General features: G+C 39.3%; 2 long non-coding RNA genes across 2 annotated transcripts; one reads left to right on the top strand and one right to left on the bottom strand.

Annotated features, from left to right (window-relative positions):
- The first annotated feature begins 5,295 nt into the window (after positions 1-5,295).
- Positions 5,296-6,234, top strand: LOC307268278. The gene is made up of 3 exons (XR_013845447.1): positions 5,296-5,429; positions 5,847-5,946; positions 6,096-6,234. It is a non-coding gene; the product is annotated as an uncharacterized lncRNA (long non-coding RNA).
- A 7,001-nt stretch (positions 6,235-13,235) lies between these two features.
- Positions 13,236-14,141, bottom strand: LOC307268144. Its single transcript, XR_013845437.1, has 3 exons — positions 14,071-14,141; positions 13,444-13,611; positions 13,236-13,297 (listed from the first exon to the last, which is right to left on the bottom strand). It is a non-coding gene; the product is annotated as an uncharacterized lncRNA (long non-coding RNA).
- Between the last annotated feature and the right edge of the window lie 852 nt (positions 14,142-14,993).

Here is a 14,993-nt window from a genome sequence, read left to right as displayed (position 1 = left end):
CAGGGAAGAATGTAGCCGGACTCAAGATGCTTGAAAGTGAGTGTATAAGGGGGTTCATGGGGTGCGCTTATGTATGTGTATGTGTGTGTTGGTGAGTTTGATATCAAGGGATGTGTGTGTGTGTGTTTGTCTGTGGAGAGATGTTCCACAATGACAACTATCTCTCAGTGTGCCCCCCTGGAGAGCAGATGGGATATGAGCCTGCCAATGAGACAAGAACAAAAAAGTGGTGTGTGCAAGTTGTGTGTGTCAGTCATGCATATGCACGCACACATACATGAGGGAGCTTGTGTGGATGCTTTTCCTGTGCATTCAGTGCAACAGAGTCTTCCCATAGTTTCACACTTTTACACAGTATGAGTTAATGAGAGCACATTTACTAAAACGGCTGAATCCTCATAATGTGACGCCTGTGGACGGGATTTATAGGAACAAAGAATAGGCGTTACAAACACCAATAGCTGCATTTCTCAAATTGTTCTCTGAGATATTTTATTTTTCCCATTAAATACATGATTATTTGAATCGCAGGCTCTCCAATCTGATTTATCAAGATGCTTTGTGGTCATATTTTATATAAGGAATCACATATCAATACCCTGGCTGGTCATTTAGCTGAATGCCACACTTCCAACAGGAAAAAGTAATCCTTCAAAAAACACACATTTTCTATGACATTTTGAATTAGTTGAAAACAAACTAATGCTCAAACCTCCCCAGAATTGGCTGCGACTATAACACAAGTTGCAGTAGAGTTATTTTTTTGAGTAATATTATAAAAAACAGCCGCAGAGTGAATGATCTAACAGCAACAGGATTTGGTGATTTTGGTGTCCGTGTTCTCATTATTTAGGAAATAAGTTTGCCAACAGGGCCAACACCGAAAAACTTTTGATAAACACTTTATAAAACCCTTGATTTTACTTCAATAATAGAAAAAAATATTAATCAGTCAACTTAGTAGTAAGTAATGAGTACTCAATGAATCGACTCGTAAAACGTTTTTATAAGCTAAAAATGACAAGCAAATACATACTGTTGCATATTACTTAGCTTACTGAGTTTATCTAAATTAAAATTTTTTGAAAAAGAGGTTACTTGGAGGGGAGTTACTTTGACATTTATCAATTAAAAAAAAAAAAAAATGTGGGAAAAAAGCTCAAAGCGTCATGGTTTGCTTGTTTACTTTCAAGGATGCTGGTTAAATAAACAGGCTCTCTCTCCTAGCCTCCAGAGAGAGGTTAGGGCAGCCACCCAGGTGCCCTGACCCAGAATGAGAGGCTAAACTGGGCCGCAGGATGCCCCCCGGTCCCCGCAATGCCTCTCGCAGGGCAGAGAGGATCCGGAGGCCAGCCCAGCACGGCCTAAAACTGAGCCCGACTCAGCCCAGGGGACCAGGACAATAGCCAAGAATGTGTTCATATGGTAATGCAATCAACATCAAATCTTACAAGAACAGATTTGGGCTTTTTTTTGTTTATTTATGGTGCTTTTCTAAGTTATGAAGGTGCACATACTGTCATGCCCATAAACCTTGCTGAACTTTAGGTAAACAAAGCCATATACCCACATATAAGCAAGCTCTCAAACATGCACACACACACACACACACACACATATACAGACATGGGGAAGCACACACAGGAGCAGCAGCGGTAGCAGCTGGATAAGTCTTTGGGCGAGTGCACATCTGTTAGACTGGCTTAGTACAGTGGAACTGGCTGTTGACAGCAAATGTTTTCACTAAAGCCCACATTGTGACTTATTGTATGTGGAGGCCGCTGTGCAGAGAAAAGGACAAATTCATTTATGCCATTTCTTTCTCGCTGTATGTCGTGCCTTCTCTCTCATGCAAAACTCTTTCAGTCTCCCTCTGGTTTTCCTTTCATGCGCGGCTGAGGCGTACTGGTCAGCAAGTTAAATCAATTATACCTCTAGCAGTTGAAATACGTAGAAGCCGTTTTGAAATAAATGCTTTGCCCAGGTATCTCTTCAACCTCCCCATATCCAGAGGGCAGACGGCAGGTCGAGGCCACATAACTCCAACAATCTATCATCTGTCACCTCGGCGCCTGCTGTAATAGCCTCTCTTCCTTCTGATATCAGAGTGAATGGTCGCGGTGATAGAAAGGCATGTTTTTATGTACCTAAACTGTGAGATATTGTGTGATGTGTGATAGATGTTGATTGTATGATTGATTTTGAAACCCGGCGTTCTTTCCGGTGAGTCAGAGTTTTTGTGTGTAGGAAGCAAATGAAAAAATACCAGCATGTAGTGAATGAAACAAAACGATATGACCCTCAACCTTGCAATCTTTTTAAGCGTGTTTCCATTCAGAGGTAGCTTTCAAAGCGTTGACATTCAATGGTAATTACTCAGATACAGCATGGTGCGTGTGTGTGTGTGAAAGATAGAGGGGGGCGGGGGTGATTTAGGGGATATGTGTGGGTGTGGTTGTCGTTGGTTAGGTGTGGAAGTTTTCGTGAGTGTTTTTGCGCGGGCTAAACACCTGTAGGCTGCTGGTTGCGGGGTGTTTGCGTTGAAGACACCGAACAGGCCCTTTAGAGTGAGGTTGAGTGAACAGCAGAGTCAGTCACACACACACACACACACACACACACACACACACACACACACACACGTAGTAGCCAAGTCCAAGCCAGGGCTGAGCCAAGACTCTGTGTTTAGAACAAGAAAAACACTTTGTTTACGCTTTAGGGCCCTTCACTGCTCAACCAGCGAAAGAGGGAAATCAACTCATCCCTTGGTTCCCTAGCCACCGCCGCGTCGTCAACAGATGAAGTCAGCATCTCACACCCAACAGATGGGGCGCAGGGAACAGCAGCCTACTTTATCAAATGGAATTTTCTTTTCTCTGTTTACCAATTTACTGTTCAATGCTCGCTGTCTTTGAGATGGCACTCGGAACTGTGAAAGGTTGGGAAGTTGCTAATTGAAGCAACAGCGTGAATATTTGAGGTGCGTGTTGGCGCTCATTGCAGATCTGTGGGAAAAAAAGCTGGGTGAAAAACATAACTAAAAATGAATCATCTATTATTGTTCAAAAGGAAAACATTTCTTTTCTTTCTTAATCCTGCAGGGCTTGGTGGAAGTGTATCTGTGGCAGGGGGATGTTTAATATCAGATGCTGCTTATTTGAAAATTGTCTTTGCTTTGGTGAGATCAGAGCATCCAGATGATAAGGACACGCCCACCCAAACGCCCTCAATCAGATGAACAAACATCTCTGGCTCCCGAGGAGAAAACACACACACACACACACACACACACACACACACAATCTATTTATTTATTTTTTATCATTTATCCTTTAAGTCGTCTGGTTTTTTGTCCGTATAATTCCTTTATTCTTCACACCCAAATCAAGTGCCTCTGTGCGCGGCAGATAAATAGGAATTCCAAACTCCAATGGTTCATTTGTCATGGTGTGAATTCCAAGAGTGGAATCTAGAAATAGCTTGAGTGTTCAAGCGCGTTGTTGCCTGGGGCTCGTGGCATGTAGGAGGCTTTGGTGATATTTGCTTTTTGCATATTTTCTACTAGGGGGCTTTTTTTGGAAGGGAGATATGCACTTTTCCTATTGCAAACATTGCAAAAAAACAGAAAAGATTTTTTTTTGTGTGTGTGTTCTGAGCTGCACGTTGTAGGAGGCTTTGCCCATTATTTTGGTATGACATTACAGTTTTAATTGAATTGAATGCAATTTATTCTTAAGAAAAACTTTTAATTAAGTGCCATATGGACAGATTGTGGAGTAGTGGCCTCCATGATATTCCCTTGGGGACATTTGCTGCATAATTAAGAATATGAACTGTAATGACACAGTGAGATTTAATGGAAACTTGCAGTCTAAATAGGCGACGTCGGAAAGCCATTATTACCCAGCCACAGAGGGTTAGTAGGGTTCTCATGGGACGACGGGCTCTTCAGAGTGGAACCCTGGGAATAGAAACCTCTGGAGAACAAGACGGGAGGAAGGAATGGAATGAGGAAGTACATATCTTTCCCTGCAGTGTCAGTCCTGTCTTGAAACTGAAGGGAGGGTTCAGATTTTTTCACATCACATGCAGTCATATCTACACATGGTCAATAGGTGCCTCCTTAAAGGTCCACTATGTAACATTAACCAAACAATTTACATTATATATAGCCATGTAACTTGAAAAATTAGACTTTCCCCAACTTTCTCTGTTGCCGAAAACATGAAGTACAATTATTCCCATGAAAAAGGAATCGGGTTGGATAACCGGCCAATCACACTGTTTCATGTATCACTGTTTTGACCAACACACTCTCACACCGGAAACGTCACAGTGCGACTGTGGTCCACGTCACATTCCCGTCTGTCACTGACGTGAAAGTCACCTTTGTCCGTCGTCTGCTGACGCAGAGTGGGTTCAATTCACTACAATGTAATCCATACCCGGTGATGTTTGACGTTGTGAGCTTCTTTCCTATTGGATAGTTTTTATGAAGATTTTCTGTGAAAATGGCCGACATTTTTTTAAATTCTGGGTGGAAAATATGATTTTTTTAGTATAGTTACGCCATTAAAAGTGTTTGTGTAAACATTTTTAGCGAGAAATGTGCATTCCACTTTCATAATCTTTGCTCGGTGAAAGTGTAGGATGTTTGGTTTGATAGTTATGACGAAGAATATTTCGCTATGTAATAACATGGTTGCTATGATGGTTGCTATGGACGCTGAGATCAGCAGCTCGCATGCTGCTTGAATCATGGCGGACAACGCTTCTCTTCTCATCGTCACCAGCGCATTTCAACAGGGATATTTTTCATGACTTTCAATCTACCGGTAATGTATTTTAGTATATTGTGTCGTGCTAAAATGCACGTTATTCTTTTCTGTACTCCTGGAAGCAGAGAACAGCAGCTACATCGTTCTTTTCCTAGTTTGTATTAGTTCACAAACTATTATTTTTGATCAATTTGCCTAATTTAATTTTATAATGGCACCTTGTGAGTATTTATTGTGTTTTTGTGATCGTTGGTGGTCCTATTGTCTGATTGCATTTCGTTTTATAATCTGTTAAATGTTCATGATCTCTGATAAATTATCAGAGATCTGATAATGATTTATTTTTATAACGTTCCTTTGTAATATTAATAATCTATTTTTACCGTTTATTTTTCGCTATCCTACCACGAGCGGGGCTCCTATTAACTTAACGATCGCTCTCTATTAATCTGTAAATGTTATTTTTTTATTTATTTTTGGTGAGAGCTGATTGAGAGCAGTAGAAGTACCGGTAGGGGGCGATAATTAAATGGCAATATCAAAAACTCCCCACAGGCTCCATGAAGAAGAAACCTGCAGTCAACAGCAACAAAAACATTCCGGACTCCACCCATCCGGCCCTCTTCCTGTCCTCCTGTCCTAGACTCTCAGGTATGATTGATTAACGTGATAAAACGTGTGCTGTAGCTTCGTTTTTAGGATATCTGTCATTTTCGGTAAATGTTATTTACGTTGACGGTATCTGACGGTAGGCAACCGAAAGTAACTATCAAAAGAATGTAACACTAACAAGTAGGCTATGCTATTTTAGCTTTAAAGCTAGCTGAAAGGCAAGGTAGCCTATTGAATTGATAATCAACCTATATCTGTAATTCAGAAAATATAAATTAACCACTTACTTTGTCAGTCTGAACAAAATCTATCTTGCTCAGATTACTCCTTATTGAAAAATATTAAGCAAGTTAACACTGTGGATTGTTTGATAGTTAACTAGATTGTAGGCCAGTAGTTTAGCACACAGGTTATGGAGTAATGTAATGTTCTTCTTTCAGACAGACAGACAGACAGACAGACAGACAGAGATGCAGACAGTTCAGTAGATTCTGGCATCAAGGGTTCATGTCTATTACTTGGTCATCATGGAGCTTACAGCAGTCTGCAGCCCAAGGTGAGTGGCATAGCAGTGAGCTACTTCCTTACAGCTGCGTATTACCCTCCAGAGTGATTCCAGACATGTATTGTTAACACATGTTGTTGCTATAGTCTTGCTTGAGTTCAACATTCTTGTCCGTCTTTTTGTTTGTCTATGTTTTTTAGGTGGAGAAATTGCAAGCCCTGGGATTGAGACCGTTTTTTTCCTGGCTAAATCTGAAAGAAATTCCAAAGGCTGGGTGTATGTTCTCTGTTGTCATTTTTCAGAGACATCATCAGCATTTCCTGAAAGAATGGAGGGCATATATGTTATTAACGGTAACATCTATTCATATTCATAAAAGGAATGTTAATAGTTGATGCCATGTCTCCATGTGTTTTTTTATTACACTAGCATTCATATGAATTTACTTATTTTTAAGTATGAGAAGCCCTCAGCACTATATTTGTTTCACTGTTAATGTTGAATAGAAAGTTTTAGAACATCAATGTACAATAATGCAAAATATTCTTAAGTTGTTATCTGCTGAAGTCAAGAAAGGGATTTTTTTTAACAAGAAAATCTTATATTGAGTATTGATTGCTTCCTATTTGGGTTAATGCTCTTTCAGCGTAAATATTAAACTTAATGTTGTTTATAACACTCAAAATGTTGTTCTTTTCCAATGGATGTTAAACTCCACATACTTTGCAGAACATGTACAGGAACCATCAGCCCCACATGTCCAGGTAGCCCTGCTGTTGCCTAATCAACCAGTACCTCAATTGGACAGCCAGCAGACCTGACCTACCGACCAAAAAGATCAGCCCTCTGACCTCCTGGCGGAATGATCCAATTCTCTAAAAGCACTTCCAGAATTCATCTCAGTCTTTCTTGAAGCAGGTATGCAAAAGTGATCTTTTATCTAGACTTCTGTAACTAAGTTTAACCCCCAATGAAATGTGCTTGATAAGTTGATCAAATGTAAACTAATTCAAAGCATGTTCATTCCTGTATTCAATCCATTTGGATTTGCAAAAGTGGTTATGTACTTTAATTATTTTTAATTGTCAACATATTTTGTCAAATGAAAAAGAGATACCCACATTTTTTACAAAGTAGTACAGAAAAGTACAGTTTGACAAACAAATGTTGTCAATAGCTGTTAGGTGTTTCACATAGATATATAAGGGCGCACTCACACTAGGCAAGTTTGCCTGTTCCGTGCTCCAGTACGATTGTCCCCACTCCCTCGCTGGCCCGTGGTCACACTGCTCCCAAAGGCCGCAGCCCGGGCACGATTGCTCTATCATACATACGTCATCACGTCGTAATACGATACATATGTCATCACCAAGCGTACTCGCTGCTGGAATTAGTAGAACAACAATGGAGAACAGCAGTAGTCGTGGATTGCCCCAAACACCTCCGAAATGTTGTGGGTCTTATCCAGCTGCGACCATGGCTGCGACTGAATACTGTCGCCGGCCCAATTTTCTAGCAAACTCTCCACTTCGCGATCGCACCGGAACCCACTCGTGAACCTCTTGCCGCCATTGTTTACAATTATTGTGGGGAAGAAGGGTCGCGCATGGACTACGTCATCCAGCTCAGGTTGCGTATCCGTGCGTGTGCACGTGTCATCTCATTAGCATCTGTACTTTGGCCACGGCACACCTCTCCCATGTGTGCCGTGGCCAAGGGGCTGTTCCGTGCTGCAATACGGATGGCGTGGTCACACTAGCCAAACGTTCTAGACTTTAGTATGCAAATGAGCTCGGGCAATAATTTCATATTGTGTTATTACAGAAATTACATACTTAGAAACAGGCTTACCCTGCCTTCCGAATTGCATACTCTTTCTTTTCTCTATTTTAAATTCCACATCTGAAGATAAAAAAAACTAGTTGGGATACAGTAGGCACACTATTCGGACATACTTTTACTTATTTTAAATAACATATTTATAACATTGCAACTTGATCTTGCCTCTTGCTTTTAAATCCGTCGCATCCCTGTTTGTTATCATATGGAGGCTTAAGGCTGTTACATACTCCGCGAGAAGAAAGAAGAAAGTTCTCGGTGACAGAGCTGCGAGAAGTTCTTTCTGGTCTGACATTACATACTTCACGAGAACTCAACTGCTGAACTCCTCACCGCGGCGCATTGTTACCATGGAAATTTGACTCAGTAGCGCCAGCTGATTTCACTTCGCTTTCCTCATTGACTTCAAACTGACCAATCACACAGTAGTTCTCGGACAAGCTGCGAGAAGAAAGTTCGGCCCGGGTGATGTGTCGAGAACAAGCTGCGAGAACAGCTAAACAAGAGCTGAGAGAAGAAAATGACGTCATTTTCTTCTCGCAGCTCTGTCACCGAGAACTTTGTTCTTTCTTCTCGCGGAGTATGTTACAGCCTTTAGTCGATGTGACTTCACTTCACGTGCGCACCGGATTATGGGTCAGAATCACCCAAATAGGATGCTGTTTTCAACACTAACGATCTTGGGTATTGCTTACTAACCTAAATCTGGCCACAAAAATTGGAACATCTTAAATATTTTTTCTACCATAGTAAATAGTATGGGTTTTGGAACGCAGGGTTAGTGTCAGCTTTTGAGCTCAATTGATTATATTTTCTCTCAAAGTGAAATGTCAACTTGACTTTACCTTTTTATATAATTCAATAGAAAGTCTAGCAAGTCAATGCTCACAAACAGCAAAGTTTCACAAAATTACAGATTGAGTACTTCTTATCATGGTAAAGTTCAAATTGCCCAAATTGTACAGTTTGATATATAATGATAACAGAAAAGGGTGATTTTTGTGAAAAAGGACCAATATGACAACACGGCATGAGAAAGTTGCCGGGACCATATGCCACTTTTTTGACTTAAAACAGGTAAGGGAATGTTAAGGCGGCTTAAAACGTCATAGCTCCACTTAATTGGTTCTCACCAGATGTGAGAATGATCCATTGATTGGTTAATCAACAGTTTGGGTTAATGTTTGGAGAAGAACCAAAATTCAGTGGCATAAGCCACGTGAGAACGTCAGTGCTTCCTGCAGTCAGATCACATTATTACTACGAACCGCACCAGTTTGTTTGGAACTTAATGTTTCAGGGTTTCAGTTACCACAGCAAAGGTGGAAAAAAAACCTGAGTTTGTTTTAATCAAACAAAGCACGGCAGGTCTGAAAGGTACAGGTAAAATGCATTAAGATAACATCTTCATTTATATCTCCTTGTTTGTGTGTTGCAGTGGAAAAGAATGGCCGTTTGGAGTGGGTGGCAGATGGATGCTGAAGGCTCGAATTCATCTCAACGCCCCAGATTGGGATTGTTTTGATATTTATGTGTCCTTTCTGTATTTGTTGCTAGTATTTGAAAAGGAGAATTATCTAAGCCTTAACTTAATGTTATGCTTAGTTCATTCTTAACTAAGCATTAGTTAACAATGCCTAACCAAGCATAAACGTACCCACAATAACTAAATATTAACAGTTAGTTAATGCTTTATGAGGATGAACTAAATGTTAAATGTTATTATCATTAACTAAGCACTAATTAACAGTTAATTGATGTACCCTTATTGTAAAGTGTTACCGAAAAGGTCTGCTCTCATCTGTCTTTGCCAATGGCATTACAAAAATAAGGATGGTGTACAGGTTTTTAGCAACTGGAGCCTAAATGAAGAGCCATTTTACCATGTTCCTCCTCTGTGGAGGGCTGGCGTTAAGCCTCATATTTCTTTTTTTTTCTGTCCTTTTGTCACAGTGGAATTAAATACAATCATAATCTTGTGTATCTTTCCTGTAATTTGAAGTTTATTATATGGTACATCAGATTTTAGGCATGGTGTCTCTAGTTTGTCTGTAAGCTGCCGATACTTTGTTTTCATCTGAAAGGGGGAATGGAAGCTGTGACGACGAGGAGACGAGATGCCTCATGGATAGCACTTGTTATAATTGCATTAAGTCCTACTGTCTTTTCTTTTTGCATCAAAATTAAAGTTACAGCTTCACATGTTTGTTTAAAGATGTACTTTGTTTGAAAATATATTAAACACACATTTCCAAGTATTCTATTTCATTTTCTCAACATAAGAAACATGTATTTAGAGAGCAGTTAAGTCTCATAAAATCTCTTCCCTTGTGGTATTTTAGGGATTATACAAGAATTATTAAGAAAAATAATATATGGAATATGGTTGACTTGTAGAAGGTGTTTAAATCCAGTCTCTGTGGATTAAACATGTATAGTTATAGTACATATATAACTATGATATACAAAAAGACAATTGCTGTATTTTATTTAAAATAAGCAGACTGTAGGCTTCTTCAATAGAGTCGTCAATAGCCCTTAGTAAATCAGTAAATCGCATAACGTCATGCATAGGCCTTTTACTTTGTGCTTGTACTTTTAAGGCTCATATCTTGGTTAATTAAAAATGTATTGTGTTGCTGCACACAGACATACAGGTGATACTCATATTATTAGAATATCATGGAAAATTCATTGGAATTGAGACAAGAATTCATGCGAAAGGGGCCCAAACCAAGTACTTAGTACACATGTATGATTATACTTTATAGAGGGCCGACATTTCTGTATTTAAAATCTCTTTTTCATTGATTTCATGTAATATTAAAATTTTCAGAGATTCTGAATTTGGGGTTTTCATAAGCTGTAAGCCATAATAATAACAATGATAAACAAATAAAGATCCCACTTTGCATGTAATCAGTCATAATATTTTTTTTCACCTTTTTCACACAATGACTAAATGGCTTTAAGTGAATGGGAACATATTGATATGAAACAGAATGTAGTTTACAGGTTAATTTGGGTCTAAACTGGTCCAAATTGAAAAGCATGACTGTGGATAAGGTAACCATCAATATCTTGAACACATTTAATAACTAAATACCCCTTAAATCTTTTTTGACTGATGCTATACAGCTTGGCACAAACAGGGTGTCCACAAGTACATATAGAAGGGGCTTCGCATGAAGAGTGATGAAAATTAAAACTTTGTCGTAGGAAGACAATGAATACGTCATTGGAAAGGTCTTAATCAGGAGATTACAAATATGTCACTGTGAACATTGTGGGCGTAACCTACCCCTAGGGGTTGCCCTTTGAACCTTGAAACTGAAGCACGTTTGAAGGCTTACAGGGAAACAACCAAAAGTGATAGAGACATGAGATTAACTATTTTGGAAAGTTATTGACCTCCTTTATCATGACCTTAGTAAAAAATACACTGGGAGCCATTAAGTAGGGTCAAAACATGAGTTCACCCTCTTAACAATATCAAAAATTAAATCTGACCAAATATATGTGCTTAACACTACCAAATACATATCGGGCCGGTTTCACAGACATGGATTAAGCCTAGTTCTGGACTAAATTGTACTTTCAATGGACAATCTCCATTCAAAACTCCATTTAGTCCAGGGCTAGGCTTAATCCATGTCTGTGAAACCGGCCCATAATATACTTGCAAGTTCCCTGGTCAAACGTTCATATAATAGGGAAAACACACTAGAACTACAACCAATATGGCGCTGCAATCTACTGCGTATTGCATTTCCCTGTGTTTGTAGTTTTTTATTGTTCTTGCGGTTTAGGCTGAGGATTGTGACATTCTGTTTAGAAAACAACTTTCCGCCCATTTTTCAACTGAGAAAGTACTACTTAACACATTTGTTTACATTATGTGGCAACATATGTTGGTCACATATAAATATAGGCCTATACATTCATCAGTGCTATTTAGACGTTCTTCTAACTGCTGCTTGTAAAAAAAAACTGTGGTGCGTTTAATGACAAAACGGATTAATCAACGTTCTTATGGTTTTGGTCTATATATGTGTAACTGTGATTTGTAATTTGGTAACATATAATGTGGTTTCAGAAAATGAACGGTGCAGATCAGTGCAACTCAAATTTGGAAAAATGTTGGCAGTTGAAGCTGTAAGCTAGCAGCAGAGCTAAAGAGTAAATGTAATTCAGATTGAAGAGTCAATGTTATCCAAAACTATGTATTAATGTCCAACACAAAAGAGCAAGCTTTAATATAATATTTTAATATAAATGAGACAGCTGTGGTCTTTGTGGGATTCCATAGAATTATCATGAATAAAATGGTTTAATTAGTATCAATAACATTATAGTTTTTTTTTACTTTAAGTATGATTCCGGAGATTAGATAGACCTTCATAGATTTAACAGTTAAGTCTGCATTAAGCAAAGGTTAAATCGATTTTGCATTCAATATGATTCTCAGACAGATATAATAATGTCCATTTTTAATAATTATTCCCATCATCAACCATTCATGTGTCTAGCAGGATAATAACAATTATAATATATTTCATTTATATAGGTCATTTACAAGGGATCCACGGACGCATTTCAAAAACAGTCAAAACAACAAACAAATGAGGCAAATAAGGAAAGATGAGATGAGATTGAACTTTATTGTCATCACACATAAGAATCAGAATCAGAGAATCAGAATCTCTTTGTCATTGCACAAAGTGCAACACAATTGTATAGAGAATTGGCATCTCACCAGAAGTGCAATAAGCAGAACGTGCAGGAATCTGCTAAGTACAGTACATGTAATTACAAGATGTACAGATAATGACAAAAATGTGAATTATTGGGTATATATGGATGGCTGGATTAATGGGATACTATACATATAAATAAATGCTATAAATATAAGTATATTTTTAGGATTATAATATACAGATTAAGGTGAAGTGAGCATGATATACTAGATTACAGATATATAGAATATGGACAAATTGTACAGGTTGATAACTTTTTGCGGTGATATGAACCTACTATAATACACAAATACAGGTGGAAAAGAGATGTGTGTGTATGACCAGGAGGAGTAGTGGGGCGATGATGGGTGTGAGTGAGGTGATGTGCAGCTGTTTTTCAGTCAGCTGGTTCTGGTCCAGAGGCTTCTGAAGCATCTACCGAGGGCAGGAGGGCAAACAGTCTGTGGGCAGGGTGGGAGGAGTCTTTAAGGATGCTGTGAGCTAGCAGAAGACAGCGTTTCCTTTGGACGTCCTCAATGGCAGGAACTGAAAACCCTGTGATGCGCTTTAGCGCCTTACGGTCTGTGACCTTACCAGACTGTGACATTGATGGTCAGGATGCTCTTGATCTCACAGTGGTAGAAGTTCATCAGTACAGCTGAAAACAGGTGGGGTCTCTTCAGTGTCCACAGGAAAAAGGTTGATGAGCCTTTTTCAGCAGACTGGAGGTGTTAGTGGACCAGGAGAGGTCCAAGATGATCTTGTGTACTATTGCTGGTGTTAAGGAGCCGGTTATTGTCAGCACACCTGCAGTCCCTCATCAGTTCCTAGGAGGAAATACAAAATGAAACAGGGAACAATTAGAACAGTCATTCTTGCCAGGTTAGAATCGGACCAAAGTAAGATCACTGACTTAAATTCCATCTCAAAATAGCATAAGAAGACCTCCATTGTGTGCTCACCATGTTCTTACCATAGTTCTTTCCTCCAGGCATTTCTACGATCAGCTTCCTGATGACATCAGCTAGCCTCTGAGATAGGTGCAGTGCTGTCTCATCTCCTTAAGGACCAAGAGCTTGTCTTCTTCAGCTGCTCTTTCAGCATAGAAGATTTTTCTTCTTAGTGAGGATGTTTGTGAATTCTGAAATCATACAAAGAGTTCTCATAATGGCCAACAGTAAATTGTAACCTGTACGCTGCAAGCAGAAGTCTTAACGGATTACATTTACTCATTATTGTAATTGAGTAGTTTTTTTAGTGTATTTACTTTTTGAGTAGTTTATACAATCTGCAATTTTACTTTGACCTTAGTATGTTTTGTTTGAAGTATAGTGGCAAACTGCCACTGTAGCGTTGCATACATGCCATTTTTATTTCCCCTTGTCTTTTTTGCACTACACAGCAGCTACTTTTACTTGAGTAGATTTGTAGACTGATAATTGAACTTGTACTTACAGTAAGTAAAATGTCATCATAGCTATTGTACTTTTACTTTATTAGAATGTTTTAGTACTCTTTACACCTCTCGCTGCAATACAAAATCAAGAACATATAAACTAATTTTCTGAATAAATGTAATCACTCAGATGTTTTTCTTTACCATTGCTGTACACTTCCCATGGCCATGTCCCACCACGGACAGTCGTCTTTCCACCATCATCTCCTCTATGCCCTTCTTCTCTGGCACCTGCTGATTGTATCGCTTGACAGAGTTTTCTGTTCTTAGCCACCAGTTAGTCTCGCCGCAACTGTTCAAAAAAGACACAACACATGTTGTGTGAATGTATATATGTACAGTATATACACTCACCGGCCCCTTTATTAGGTACACCTGTTCAGAGGCTTATAAAAACAAAAAGCTAATCAGCCAATCACATAGCAGCAATTTAATGCATTTAGGCATTTAGACGTGGTCAAGACAATGTACTGAAGTCAAACTGAGCATCAGAATGGGGAAGAAAGGGGGTTTAGGTGACTGTGAAGTTTGAACATGGCATGGTTGATGGTGCACGGCAGGATGGGGCCATGCTTTCATGTTGTTTATGCCAAACTCTGAACCTGCCATCTGAATGTCGCAACTTAAATCGAGACTCATCAGACCAGGCATGATTTTTCAATCTTCTATTGTCCAATATTGGTGATCCTGTGATAATTGTAGCCTAATTTTCCGGTTTTTAGCTGACAGGAGTGGCACCCGATGGGGTCTTCTGTTGCTGTAGCCCATCTGCTTCAAGGTTGGTCGTGTTTTGCGTTCAGAGATGGTATTCTGCATACCCTGCTTGTAACAAGTGGTTATTTGAGTTACTGTTGCCTTTCTATCATCTAGAACCAGTATGCCCATCCTCCACTGACCTCTGACTTCAACAAGGCATTTTACGTCCACACAAATGCCGCTCACTGCATATTTTTTTCTTTTTCAGACCATTCTCTGTAAACCCTAGAAATGGTTTGGAGTGAACATCCCAGTAGATCAGCAGGCACCCTCAACATTGCCATGTTCAAAGTCCCTTAAAACCCCTTTCT

Source organism: Ammodytes marinus (assembly GCF_949987685.1).
Source record: "Ammodytes marinus genome assembly, chromosome: 22".
NCBI lineage: Eukaryota > Metazoa > Chordata > Actinopteri > Uranoscopiformes > Ammodytidae > Ammodytes > Ammodytes marinus.
The sequence above is the reverse complement of the archived record's forward strand: the minus strand, read 5'-3'. Positions and strand labels throughout refer to the sequence as shown.